The following is a 14,506-nucleotide window of genomic DNA, read 5'->3' on the forward strand; positions in this document are numbered from 1 at the left end:
CCTAAGTGTGCTGGTACTGTTAATGTTTGAGTGCTGAGGGAACAAAGGCAGGGTACCTGAATGATGCAAAATGTGCATCTTGTTACTACCTTTTGTCCTGACGGACAGTTTAGTGTTACAAGAGGTGTGCTGTGAACAAGTACCTTAAGGGGAGAGAGTTTAGTCAGTTGAGATTTTTGTTTATTAAGTAAAACACGAAAGTCACAATGAGAGAGAATATCGTTCTTGTTATTCATAAAGAGAGACAATTCACAGGCTGAAAGTTCAGTAGATGCTAAAGTAGGATGCAGATAACAGTGCAAATTGGTGTTACCGTAGCATTGAGATATTTGCTGAGAAGTGAGAGTTACATAATGAGTAGCAGTGTTATCTATAGCTATGTAGTGCGCAATGTTAAAGATTTGCGTAGCATGGGGAGCAGTTTCGTTAATAGGGACGGGAAGTGAAATAATCTTGTAAAGGCTAAAGGGGGTTTTGGAGGAAGCAATGGGAAACTTTATTGTGACATATAGATGATTGGAGTTACTTGAAAATATGAATTTGCCATGGCTGTAATAAAAATGTTGGACGAGAGTAAAGCCATGATACATAGACAAAGAAACAGTTTGACTATGGTTAATAGTTTGTCTAAGAATTTGGGAAGGGATAAGAAGTGGTGACAGTTTACCCTTCAATATGTCCAGAATACCTAGCCTATATTCTTCAATTTTATGTTCCAAAGTTGAAGCATGTAATGCTTAATGTGACTTGTTTAATTGCTTCATGGTTAAGTTTGATACCCTTAATGGCGTTTGTTAGCCTAGTATCAGTGTTTTTCACGAAAGATGAAAGTTTGTGTTCGTGCTCTATTACCGTGTTAGCAATAGAAATATCATGCTTTGTTAGCGCGTTGATGTGTTTAGCAAGAACATTGACATCTTCAGTAGTAGCTGTGCCAAATAAGCTTTTTGAGAAGTCGCCAATGAACCCTAGTAGTGCCCGTTTGGAACGTCTTCATGTAATGGGGCTCTGGGTAGTATCATGCTGTTGATTTGTTCCACAGTGTTGTTTAGTATTTGTTGAATTCGTGTTTTCAACGAGTTGAGTTGAGTGTGTAACATTCTAACAAGCTGACACGAGCCATTGTTGTTGGGACAGCCTGAGACTGTTTTCAGCTTGAAGCTTGATTTGGTATGTATGTAGCCAATACTCGTTTGAGAAGCGTACCTTAGCAGTAGGCTGGAATATGACGCCATAGTTCATGCGTTGTATGACGTCAGCATTGAGTGAGGAGGCAAGTGCACTGGATATAAGCATGAACCATGAGAATAAGAATGTCCAGAACGAAAGGGTGACTGTAAGGTAGGAGAAAACAACATGTTTGTAGGTTGAGATAAGTCTGAAAGTGAGTGGGCCCTACTCAACTTTCTAGCACTAGGAATACACAGTGTGCAGGGAGGCTTATCTCATCCTGTTGATATGTTACTATTGAGGGTAAAGATGGCAGATGGAAGAGTGATAAACAGTAGTGCAGTATAGGAGTGAATAGAGAGTGGGTCTTGTGATAGTGATAAGAGATTTTGTGCCTTAAGGCTTAAAAAATCTCTTTTTCTTCTTGCGTCCATTTGCATAGAAGTTTGCATTGAAGTTCTGACGATGCTGTTCTGGTATGTTGTCAGATGGTTCCCATGATGTGGAGCCATCAGACCATTTGATCTTGTACTGGGTTGTCTGTTGTCTTCTTCTTCGTTTGAGTATTTTCTCAAAGTTGTAAGTGTCCTGTGTGTTATCCGGTGTCGGAGAGTTGTGTTGGTTCATGGGTTGCTGTATGTTTTGAGGCAAGGTTATTTGAGGGGATGATGCTTGTCTGAGATGGTATGGTTTCAGTCTGTTGTGATGGACAAGATTTTTCCTCATAACCTGTGTTTCTATATTCCGAATCTTGTATGTAAAGTTTGGTCCAAGATCTTCTATGGTGAAGGGTCCTATGTACCTCTTGGTCAGTTTTGGCGTCAGGCCTTTCTGAACAACAGTAGTGTGAAGAAGTACGAGGTCTCCAACTTGGAAGTTGTTAGTATTCAACTTCTGATCGTATGTGCCTTTAGTCTTCTGCTGCTGTCTTGTAATATTGTCATCTGCAATTGCTCTGGCGGTCTTTAAGTTGTCCAGTAGTGTTGTCATATGAGTATGTACATTGTGTCCTAGGTTGTCTTTTGGAAGAATCGAAGTGTCGTATGGTAATGTCATTTCACGTCCAAAGAGTAGGTAGTGTGGTGAGAATCCGGTTGTCTGACATGGTGAGGTTCTAAGTCCCATCATAACAATGGGTAAGATGTTGTCCCAATTGTCCCGTTGTGGATTGCAGTAAGCTGTGATGATTTTGGCAATGTCCTTATTTCTTCTTTCACACACACCATTCGTCTGGGGATAATATGGAGTTGAGTAGTGATGCTTTACATTCATCAAATCACAGATGGCATTCACAAGGCTGGACGTAAATTGCCGGCCTCTGTCAGTGAGAAGGATCCTTGGTGCTCCATACCATGTGAAGACCTCCTTGACTAGAATGTCAGCAACTTCACTGGCTTCCATTGTTAACATGGGAAAGCTCTCCGTCCATTTTGTAAAGGAGTCTATGGCCAAAAGCAAGTACTTGTTTCCTTTCTTGGTCTTTGGCAGGGGGTCCTAAGATGTCGACATGTAGTCTCTCAAAGGTACCGACTGATGGCATTGGAACCATTGGCGCCTGACCAGGATGTTGACGTGTTTTGCTCTTCTGACATACATCACAGGATTTAACATAGTTTTCAACATCTTGGTACATATGTGGCCAGTAGTACTTCCTTCGGATTTTGCAAATGGTGGCATCTCTTCCCATGTGACACCCTCCGATTGGGGAATCATGATAAGCCTTGAGGAGTCCCTGTTTGCCTTGACACGGAACTGCCAGTTTTGGGGTCTATTGCTCAAGCTTTCTTGGGTCTGGGAAGTGAAAGAGTACTCGGTCTTTGATGTCAAACTCTATAGCATGTGCTTGGAGTCGTCGAATTTGGGCCTCTGTGTATTCTCCTGGAATGTCTTTGTTCAAAACGTAGTTGTAAATGACTCCTAACTTTGGACAAGCCTGCTGTCGCTCAGGAAGTCCTGGAGCCGTATTAATAAAGATTCTAAGAGTTAAAAAGAATTCTTAACTCAGTTTAATTCTTAGAAAAATTCATTTTTTAATCTTATATTTAAGTATTTTCTCAAATTAATAAAGTGATTTTACTCTTAGAAGTACTCTTAACTTTACAAAAAGTTAGGAGTCCTCAGCATGCACTCCTAGCAAGTTAAGAATTTTCCAACCTGAGAAAAGATGGCTGCCCAGCGTCACCACCTCAGAGTTTTTCGACCACGAAAAGACATATTTACGGTGTATAATGACACCGAATTGATATCTCGGTACCGCCTGGACAGTGGTGGCATGAAGTTTGTCACTGATTTGGTCAGAAATGAACTAACGTCTCCAACCAAGCGGAACATGGCCATAGACGCTGACAGCAAAGTTGCTATTACCCTTCGGTACTTAGCCACCGGAAAAATGCAACTTTGCAATGGAGATGATTTTGGAGTAAGCCAACCCACCGTTAGTAAGGTATCATTACAGATACCTTAAATGCTTTATGTACACCTCAACTTATTGCCCGATTCATTAGAATGCCCATAAACAGACAAGAAATACAGCACCATCAACGCCAATTTCATGCCATCGGTGGATTCCCGGGAGTTGTTGGGGTTATAGATGGCACCCATGTCCGGATAATTTCACCAACTGAGCATGAGAATGAATATGTTAATAGGAACAACTTCCATTCGTTGAATGTCCAAGTGGTTTTTGATTCCGACGACAGAATCTCGGACATAGCTGCGAAGTGGCCGGGCGCTACACACGACTCTCGCATCCTGAACGAAATTGGTGTCAGGTTATTGTTTGACCATGGAATCATACCTAATGGTTGCCATTTGCTTGGGGACAGTGGTTATCCATGTTGCAGGTGGCTTTTGACACCATTTATTAACCCGCAAGCTGGACAAGAGACAAGATGAAACAGGTAAATGACCGCTAAATATCATGCAAAGTGGTTGCATGAAGAATGAGAGTGACTTCCCTTGGTAATCGGGATAACCAAAAACATTAAATTTTACTGAAACGTAACAAATCCTTATAAATATAGTCCGGCACCCGTGGCGAGCCACCTCCTCGTGGTGGGTGCTGGGTAACGCCAAGAGCTCGCCGACACCCCCGTTGTGGACCCGGGGGTATATTTGGTCCACCAACCTGTTAGCCGTGGGTTGCGGCCCTGCGTCGGTGGAGGAGGGGATCCTGGTGGTTGAGGGCAATAGGGGCCTGGAACCTAACACACCACTTTGGCCCTGACTTCACCTAGACGGGTGGTAGAACGGGCCCGGTTCTATCAATCGGCTGGTCACGCCAAGCCCTGTGCATGGTGACTATTTTTGCACATTGTATTTGTTATTGGGTATTGGCACTTTTGACATCTATTGCATAAATTATAGTTTATATTATAATGCCTAGAGTCTTATGCCAGAAGGCGGTGGCTCATGGGCCAATCTGGTGATGTTGACCTCTGAATAATGTATGTCTTCAATTTCTTGTCAAGGTCCGGACCAGTCTGGCAACAAATTGGTTGACAAAATACAGCTATTCAAGTCATATTCTCCGGAGTATAACATCCCTGTATCCCTGGTGTCAGCACCTTGGATACCCGGTGCTTATTGACACCGTCCTTGTTGACGCTCCATGGCGGGTGGGGAGCAGGGGTGCCGAAACAATCCTTTTCACTATGTCTCAAAAACTCGCTGGTTCCAAGAGACGTCACTCAGATGCAAGTTCCTCAGATGATGACCATAACTCTACTGTAGATTCATGGGCTCGATTTATTGTAATTGAAGCTGCGGACCATACTCCCTTAAAATTGAACCCGTTCGCCATTTCTAAGGCTATTAATGGATGTTGTGGTGAGGTTAACAATGTTACTCGCCTCCGTTCTGGATCTTTGCTTGTTGAATGTTCTAGAAAGCAGCAATCTGTGAACCTTTTATCCATCAAGCAATTTGCCAATGTTCCAGTGGTGGTTACTGTACACAAAACACTGAATTCCTGTCGTGGAATCGTCCGTGATCGCGCTCGTTGTCTCTCCGACATGAGTGAAGACGAGATTGTCACTGAAATGAAACATCAAGGGGTCACGGCTGTGAAACGTTTCACTAGAAAACAAAATGATTCTATCATTAAGACCCACACTTATCTTTTTACGTTTTCTCTTTCCAAACTCCCTACATGTGTTAAAGCTGGATACTTCAATATCGGAGTGGACGTATATGTCCCAAACCCACTCCGATGTTATAACTGCCAAAAGTTCGGTCATGGAGTCAAGAACTGTCATCTCAATGTTACATGTTCTCGATGCAGTGGAGCTCATGAAAGTTCAGTGTGCACGAATGAGTCTCTGAAGTGTGCTAACTGCAGTGGTGACCATCTTGCTTCCTCAAAATCATGTCCCCGTTTCGTACATGAAGCCCAAATTCTTAAATACAAGTGTACTAACAATGTGTCCTATAATGAAGCCAAAAAACTAGTGTCATCACAGTCTCCCTGTTCAGCCAGAACATATTCAGCCGCAGTCTCGACCCCAACTTCAACTAAAGTTTCAGTATCATGTCAAACCGACATTTCATGGGTTAAAGGACATCTTACCCTTGAGGACTCTGATCTTCTTAATCACAGTGATTCACAAACATCAGCCTCTCAGACAGAAGTCCATCAGTCAAAAGCTTCGTCATCCAATGTTCAAAAGGACAATGATACAGTTCTGTGCACTGAGCATACAGGAAAAATTAAAAAACAATCAAAGAAGAAACACAGGTCCCTCCAACACTTGGAGGTTCCACCGTCCATCAAACCTACTGAGGTTCATAACACCTTTGAACTTCTTCAGATGGAAACCACTCCTACATTGCCTAACCTGGCGAGTGGAACTCCATCTCGATCTCGATCTCCCATTGAACCGCCATGAGTAGCTCAAATCATATCATTCAGTGGAACTGCAGAGGACTTCAGCATAATTTCCATGAACTCCAGTTATTAGCACAAGATCAACATCCATCAGCAGTTTGTTTACAAGAGACATACCTTAAACATACAGATAAGTGTGATATAAGACGTTATAGTCCTTTTCATTCTTTTTCACCACCGGGCGATAAAGCTACCGGTGGCGCATCTGTTCTTGTGCGACGGGACGTCATTCACAGTCCTGTTCCTCTTAACACTAACTTGCAAGCTGTAGCAGTCCGTCTCACACTACACATTACCTTCACACTCTGTTCCGTGTACCTTCCCCCGTCTTCCAATATTCAGAAGCCTGATCTTCAAAACTTGTGTGACCAGCTTCCAAAGCCCTTTATCATCATGGGCGATTTCAATGGACATAATCCTTTATGGGGAAGTTCAAGTATAAATCAGAAAGGCAGAATGATTGAGGATTTCATAGCTGACAATGACCTGTACATCTTTAATGATGATTCAGTAACATACCTGCATCCTGGTACAGGTACTTATTCATCCCTAGATCTGTCTCTTGCAGATTCAGCTATGTTGAGTGAATTCACATGGTCAGTTCACGATGACCTTTGTGGAAGTGACCACTTTCCTACAATTCTGAAACCTGTGTCACCATCTGATGTTCCCCCGTCATCACGATGGAATTTCAAAAAAGCTGACTGGCTTTTATATGAAACCCTGTGTCTTACCAAATTAAAACCTGCAATTTTCATGGACAGTCCTGATCCCATAAAATGTTTCTCTGAAGAATTAAATATAATAGCTGATGAATGTATCCCTAAGTCCTCTGTTGTTCCTCATATACGCAAACCATGGTTCAATGACAACTGCAAGCAAGCTAGGAAGGCAAGGAAAAAGGCTGAACGATATTTCCGTCGCCATCCAATGGTACATAATTTAAATAAATTTAAAATTTTAAATGCTAAAGCACAGCGTACTTTTAAACAGAACAAACGCCAATCTTGGCAAAATTATGTATCTAAAATAAATTCTCGGACACCCATGTCCAAGGTATGGAACATGGTCCAAAAAATTAAAGGTAAAGGTACTAAATCTAGTATCCATCATCTTAAACATGGAGATCAGTTACTTACTGATAAATCAGATATCGCAAATAAACTTGGCGAAATACTCGCTAAACACTCTTCCTCTTCTAATTATTTACCTAAATTCCAGCAGTATCAAGAACAACAAGAAATGAGAAATATTAATTTCAGCTCAGATAATGGGGAAGATTATAATGAAACTTTTTCTATTCATGAGCTCCATACTGCTCTTGAACAAGCTCATGATACTGCTACGGGAGCTGATAACATACATTATCAACTCCTGAAGCACTTACCAGAATCCTGTTTAGAGACGCTCTTAACAATTTTTGATGATATTTGGACTTCCGGGAAATTTCCTTCTTCATAGCGTGATGCCATAGTAGTACCAATACCTAAACCTGGACGTGATCATACGGATCCATCCAATTATCGTCCGATTTCATTAACTAGCTGTGTTTGCAAGACCATGGAACGCATGATAAATAATCGACTTGTTTGGTACTTGGAAACAAATAACCTCATAACAGATATCCAATGTGGTTTCCGTAAAAACAGAAGTACTGTCGATCACTTAGTGCGTTTAGAATCATTTGTTAAAAACGCGCTGATTAATAAACAACACGCTGTGTCTATCTTTTTTGATCTCGAGAAGGCATATGACACAACCTGGAAACATGGCATTTTGAGAGATTTACATGATTTCGGTTTGCGAGGTCGTTTGCCTGAATTCATAGGCAATTTTTTAAATAACAGACAATTTCAAGTCCGAGTGGGTTCTACCCTGTCTGATCATTACACTCAGGATCAGGGTGTTCCACAAGGCAGTATTTTGTCTGTCACACTTTTTAGTATAAACATAAATAGTTTATCAAAAGTTTTAAACGATTCAATTGATGGATCTTTATTTGTGGATGATTTTAATATTTCTTGTCGTGGGAAAAATATGCATACTATTCAACGGCAACTGCAGTTGTGTTTAAACAAAATAAATAAATGGTGTCTTGAAAACGGCTTCAAATTTTCTAAATCAAAAACCAATTGTATACATTTCTGCCGTAAATATAAACCTCATAAAGACCCAGAACTATTTCTAAGTGGCAACCCTATCAAGGTTGTTAAGGAGGCTAAATTCTTGGGACTGATTCACATTTGACCTATGAAATCCCTTAAAACCAAATGCTTGAAGGCACTCGATTTATTAAAGGTTGTTTCTAATTCAAAGTGGGGAGGGGATCAGACTACCCTCCTTCACTTGTATAGATCACTGATCCGGTCAAAACTTGATTATGGCTCCATCGTATATGGTGGAGCCTGTAAAAGCAACCTGAAACTATTAGATTCTGTCCATCACCAAGGTCTAAGACTTTGTCTTGGTTCCTTCAGAACTTCACCTATTGACAGTCTCTACGTTGAGGCTGATGAACCATCTCTTGAGCAGCGCCGTATTAAGTTAGCTTTACAATACATTACTAAAATATACTCTAATGAATCTAACCCTGCCTATAACTGCGTTTTCAATCCCCTTTGCAAGGATTTATACAATAAAAAATCTTCTCTTGTTCCACCTCTAGGACACAGAATTAAACCATTTCTTGCTGCTGCCGGCATTGAGCTGGAAAATATAGCTCCTTCCCGTCTTCTCTCTTCTCCTCCTTGGCAGTTGGTTAGGCCCCAAGTTGACCTAACACTGACCACATTTAAAAAAACAGAAACTAATGAATTACAGTATAAACAAGAATATAATCAATTAAAACATAAATATAGCAGTTATAAATCCTTATTTACAGATGGGTCCAAGGACGGTGGCGCAGTAGCTTGTGCCACTGTCATTGGATCCAGAACAATATCTTCTAGATTACCAGACAACAGTTCTATTTTTACCGCTGAGGCTTACGCCATATTAACAGCTCTTAAATATATTCAAAGACGCCATAAACATAAACAATATATAATCTATTCCGACTCTCTTTCTTGCCTTCAGGCTATTAAAAATCTTTCTTGTAAACATCCACTTTTAATAGAAATTATTGAATTATATAATGATCTTGCTACTGGCCAATACGACATCGTCTTCTGTTGGTTACCCAGCCACGTTGGCATTTCCGGTAACGCAATGGCCGATCTTGCTGCTAAGGCAGCACTTAACAAATCTGTGACACCACTTCGTATTCCTTATTCTGACTACAAAGCTAGCATTAGAGCTTACACTCGTGATCTGATGCAGAAGAAGTGGGACACCCAAGTAGGTATAAATAAACTACATGAAATAAAACCCTACATTGGTTATACATACTTGGGTTGTCAGTCCAGATTTGAAGAAGTCATTTTGCGACGATGTCGTATTGGCCATACAAGATACACTCATGCATACCTTTTAAAAGGTGAGGATCCTCCGTTTTGTATCCCTTGTGATGAGAGAGTCACGGTCAAGCATATTCTGCTTGACTGTGTTGAATTCTCCATCACAAGGGATAAATTTTTCAATGTCAAAACTATCAAGGACCTTTTTAGCACTGTTAGTTGTCATTTAATCATTGGTTTTTTAAAAGAAATTGATTTTTTGGTAGAATTTTGAAAATTATGTTGTGTAAATAGATGCATTTTAATGATTGGTAGTTTGAATTAGTAACTTGAATCGTTGGTGGCTGTACCCTCAAAGGGGGTTGAAGTATTGTAAAATTATTGTCCTCCTGAGAGGGTACGTAAGTCCACAAACATTCACAGTAAATTTAAATCTACCAGGATTTTAATCGTAGCATTCATGTTCTTTTAATTTCGGCTAACTTTTCATACAATCGCCAGCAGCTGAAGGGATGGTGTAAATCCAACTAGGGACCATGCAGGTAGCAAAGGTACTGTAAGTCCCCATGGTTCCTAGTGTGGTGATCTACCTTCTGTTGTTGGCGATCTATAGTCTGTTTTTATATTGTATTGTCTAAATAGTGCTATTAGTTTTAACTTTCCATGCTAGTTTTAATTGAAATGGTGATATTCTAGTTGTTTTACTGTCCTTCGTTGACGGGTTTTTGTGATTTATATATGCTCTTTTTCATTGTTGAATGTTCTCGTCACGATATGGCTGAGATATTGCCGATGTGACGTTAAGTATTAACTCACTCACTCACTATAAATATAGTCCAAATATATATCACGTATATACAGTAAATAATATTATAATATACAGTAAATAATATTAGAATAATAGCCCTGTAACATCTTTAAGTGTGAGATGTCACATACTTTTCAAGTAATGTGTATTACAGCTACTGATATTACAAAATGTTTTCAGTGCACACAAGGCCACCAGGTGTGTTGTTGAAAGAGGAATAAGGCAATTGAAAAGAAGATTTCATGTTCTTCACGGTGAAATTCGTCTCAAACCCCAAAAGGCAGCAAAGGTTTATAAAAGCTTTTTATGTCGTATCATGCATTCCCATTGATGAAAATTGATATTGTTACTCATGAAATGTTTGTAATCAACAGTTATACAGTAAATGTTATCACGTTACACAAAGATGACTGTGAAATGTATGTATTGAGATATTGAGATGTATTTCTCCAACTGCAGAATTCATTGTCATGTTAATCAAAAATAAGTAGGCAATTTTGATTTCCTTGTATTCCCCCTCAGACTGTAAACTACTATATCAAATGTAATATAATACATTAACATTCTGCAAGGACAGAAACATTGGCCTGCCTCCAGGGAATCCACCAGTAGTACCAGGCAACAATGGCTTCAACTTGCCTATCGTCCAACCAGCTGGGAATGGTCTCCGATATAGGCAGCAGTTTGTCAGCACTCACTTCTAAATTCCAAAGGTAAAATCTTACATGCAATGAAAGAGACAGTATGATATTTCAACAAACAATTTTATTGTATTCAGTTCAACAGACAACAGATAAATACATACCAGTTAATGGCTAAACCTATAGAGATCTTCAACATGTATCAATTAAATAAGTTACTTTTTACAATTCCTGATAACTAAAACGTAGCAGCATTTCACCAAGTGCTCCATTGGTAAAAGTGTATTAGTCTAATATAGGAAATATGAATATTGAGGCTTCCACATTCAAACAGTCGGAATATGTTAAAATCCTCCAAAATTGAACAGACTACTAGACTGATGTGAGACAATTCTACATGTATAGAAAATGCATCCCTGTGTGATCCAAACGGTCACATACCGTGGCTTGCAGATAGTGTTTATATTAACATATACATTTTACCCACAGTTTCAAATAGATATCAGCACCCGTGGCGAGCCACCTCCTCGTGGTGGGTGCTGGGTAACGCCAAGAGCTCGCCGACACTCCCGTAGTGGACCCGGGGGGATATTTGGTCCACCAACCCGTTTGCCGTGGGTTGCGGCCCTGTGTCGGTGGAGGAGGGGATCCTGGTGGTTGAGGGCAATGGGAGCAAGACCAGTGTTCCTATTGCTCAACACACCACTTCGGCCCTGACTTCACCTGGACGGGAGGTTGAATGGGCCCGGTTCAACCAATCGGCTGGTCAAGCCAAGCCCTGAGCATTACTGTATGTAATGTTACACCAAATTTTGAGAATCGTAAGATGTATATTATTAGGTCTTGGCCGATTTTTGGATCTTCTGAATTTCAAATTTTACTAATTCATATTTTTGCCTAGAGTCGTATGCCCAGAAGGCGGTGGCTCATGGGCCAATCTGGTGGAATTATTAATGTTTTAATTCTTCTGCTGGAGTATGTCATCCGAGTATCCTTGGTGCTGTAAGCTGGAGGCCCGCTTACTTTAGCATTGTCCTTGTGATACTCCGTGGTAGGTGGGGAGCTCGGATGATGAACCATTTAAACTAACCATGGCTTATGAAAATCCAACAAAAAAAACAGAACGTCCACTTGATATTGACCCTGTTGATACTGACCATAGACCGTCTGCATCGATTGAGTATTGGCCGCGTTTCATTGTTATTGAGACTCCTGACAAGACACCATTAAAGTTGAACCCCTTTGCTGTATTCAAGGGTATTCAAGGTATTGCAGGGGATGTGAAGAACATAAGACGCTTACGTTCAGGTGCCCTGTTAGTAGAGTGCGGAAAAAAGCAACAAGCAACTAATTTGCTAAACATGAAATCTTTCGTGGGTATTCCGGTCACGGTTTCTGCACACAAAACCTTGAATTCAAGCAAAGGTATCGTTAGAGATCGAGACCGATTGTTTGATGAAATGTCGGAACTTGATATAGGATCTGAAATGAAGGATCAAGGTGTACTCTACGTCAAGCGCTTTTCAACTCGGAGAAACAGTGAAACCATTAAAACGAACACCTATCTGTTTACTTTTTCATGTCCTAATGCTCCCAAATCAGTGAAGGCAGGCTACTGTAACATTCCAGTTGATACCTACATCCCCAACCCGCTAAGGTGTTTTAAATGCCAGAAATATGGACACGGCGTAAATACTTGCACATTGTCTGTTGTGTGTGCTCACTGTGGTGAGAAGACACACACAACAGAAGATTGTGACAGTGATTATAAAAAATGTACCAATTGCTCAGGCGACCATTCGTCATTTTCTAAACAGTGTCCTATTTGGAAAGAGCAAATGGAGATCAATAAAATAAAATTTACACAAAATATCTCTTTTTCTGAGGCCAAAAAACTGGTAAAGAGATCTGAACTTTCGGAAAGTTATACTACAGTAACAAAAACATCATCGGGGTGTAGCTCTAAAACAACATCATCCACAGGGTGCCAAACTACCTTCACTTGGGTCAATTGTGATTCTCCACAGCCTTTGTGCACTGCTATATCATCACAGACTGAGGAATCACTTCCTACTACATCAAAGGCTTCTTCTGATCACAGATCATCATCTCAATCGACAGCTGATAGTCAACACACTGTGAAAAGTAAACCGAAGCCAAAGCCTGATGCTTCAAAACAACAAAGTGGCAGAGCTCCTAAAGGGTCACAGAACAAAATTCAACTGTTTAATAAATACGGGTCTCTTGAAGACATGGACGTTTATGAAAACGTCCATTCTAGGGCACATAGCTTGTCGCCCTCCAAAAGAGTGCGGGGTAGATCCCCAATAAATCCCCCCAAAAGATAGTTTATTCCAATAATATTGTACAGTGGAACTGCAGAGGATTGATGACTAAGTTACATGAATTACAGCTATTAGTCCAAGATTTCACACCTTCAGCGTTATGTCTCCAAGAGACATATTTAAAACAAACAGATACATTTGACCTTCGTCATTTTAATGCATATCATTCTTTTTCACCTCCGGGTGATAGAGCCACTGGCGGGTCATCCGTTTTAGTCAGACAAAACGTTATTCAAAGCCCTGTTTCACTTAATACTAATATGCAGACTGTTGCAGTGAGAATTACCTTACACGTAGCGTTTACGCTATGCTCTCTTTATATTTCGCCGTCTTCGACGTTCACTAAAACTGATCTTCAAGCTCTATATGACCAACTCTCGAAGCCCTGTATTATAATGGGAGATTTAAATGGGCACAACCCACTCTGGGGTAGTGTAAATACAAACCCTAGAGGTAAATTGTTGGAGGACTTTTGTTCTGACAATGACTTATGTATTTATAATGATGGTTCCAACACATATTTACACCCTGGTACAGGGACGTATTCTGCTCTAGACTTGTCATTGACAAATTCCGAACTATTAAATGAATTCGAATGGTCAGTCCACGATGACGTCTGTGGAAGTGACCATTTTCCTACTATATTAAAAGCTGTAACTCCATCTGATGTTCCTCCATCATCAAGACGAAATTTTTAAAAGGCTAACTGGGCTTTATATGAAACACTGTGTGCTGAAAAACTTAAACCCGAACGTTTTATTGACGTTCCTGATGCTATCAAATCTTTTTCTGATGAACTGAATTCCATAGCTGATGAGTGTATGCCAAAGTCCTCTGCAGTTCCACACATAAGAAAATCATGGTTCAACGATGAGTGCAAACAAGCTAGGAAGGCAAGGAAAAAAGCAGAACATTATTTCCGTCACCATCCTATGGTGCATAATTTAAATAAATTTAAGATTTTAAATGCTAAAGCGAGGCGTACTTTTAAACAGAACAAACGCCAATCTTGGCAAAATTATGTGTCCAAAATAAATTCTCGGACACCCATGTCCAAGGTATGGAACATGGTCCAGAAAATCAAAGGTAAACGTACTAAATCTACTGTCCATCATCTTAAACATGGAGATCAATTCCTTACTGATAAATCAGATATTGCTAATAAACTGGGTGAAACCTTTGCTAAACACTCTTCCCCTTCAAATTATGTACCTAAATTTCAGCAATATCAAAAACAAGAAGAAAAGAAAACTATTAATTTC

At 40.2% G+C, this 14,506-nt stretch overlaps 1 pseudogene; it reads left to right on the forward strand.

Moving 5' to 3' along the window:
• Positions 1–3,334: 3,334 nt before the first annotated feature.
• On the forward strand, positions 3,335–10,589 carry LOC137280979 (putative nuclease HARBI1; annotated as a pseudogene).
• The last annotated feature ends 3,917 nt before the right edge of the window (positions 10,590–14,506 follow it).

The sequence above is a fragment of the Haliotis asinina genome, chromosome 4, assembly GCF_037392515.1.
Source record: "Haliotis asinina isolate JCU_RB_2024 chromosome 4, JCU_Hal_asi_v2, whole genome shotgun sequence".
In the NCBI taxonomy this organism is placed as follows: domain Eukaryota; kingdom Metazoa; phylum Mollusca; class Gastropoda; order Lepetellida; family Haliotidae; genus Haliotis; species Haliotis asinina.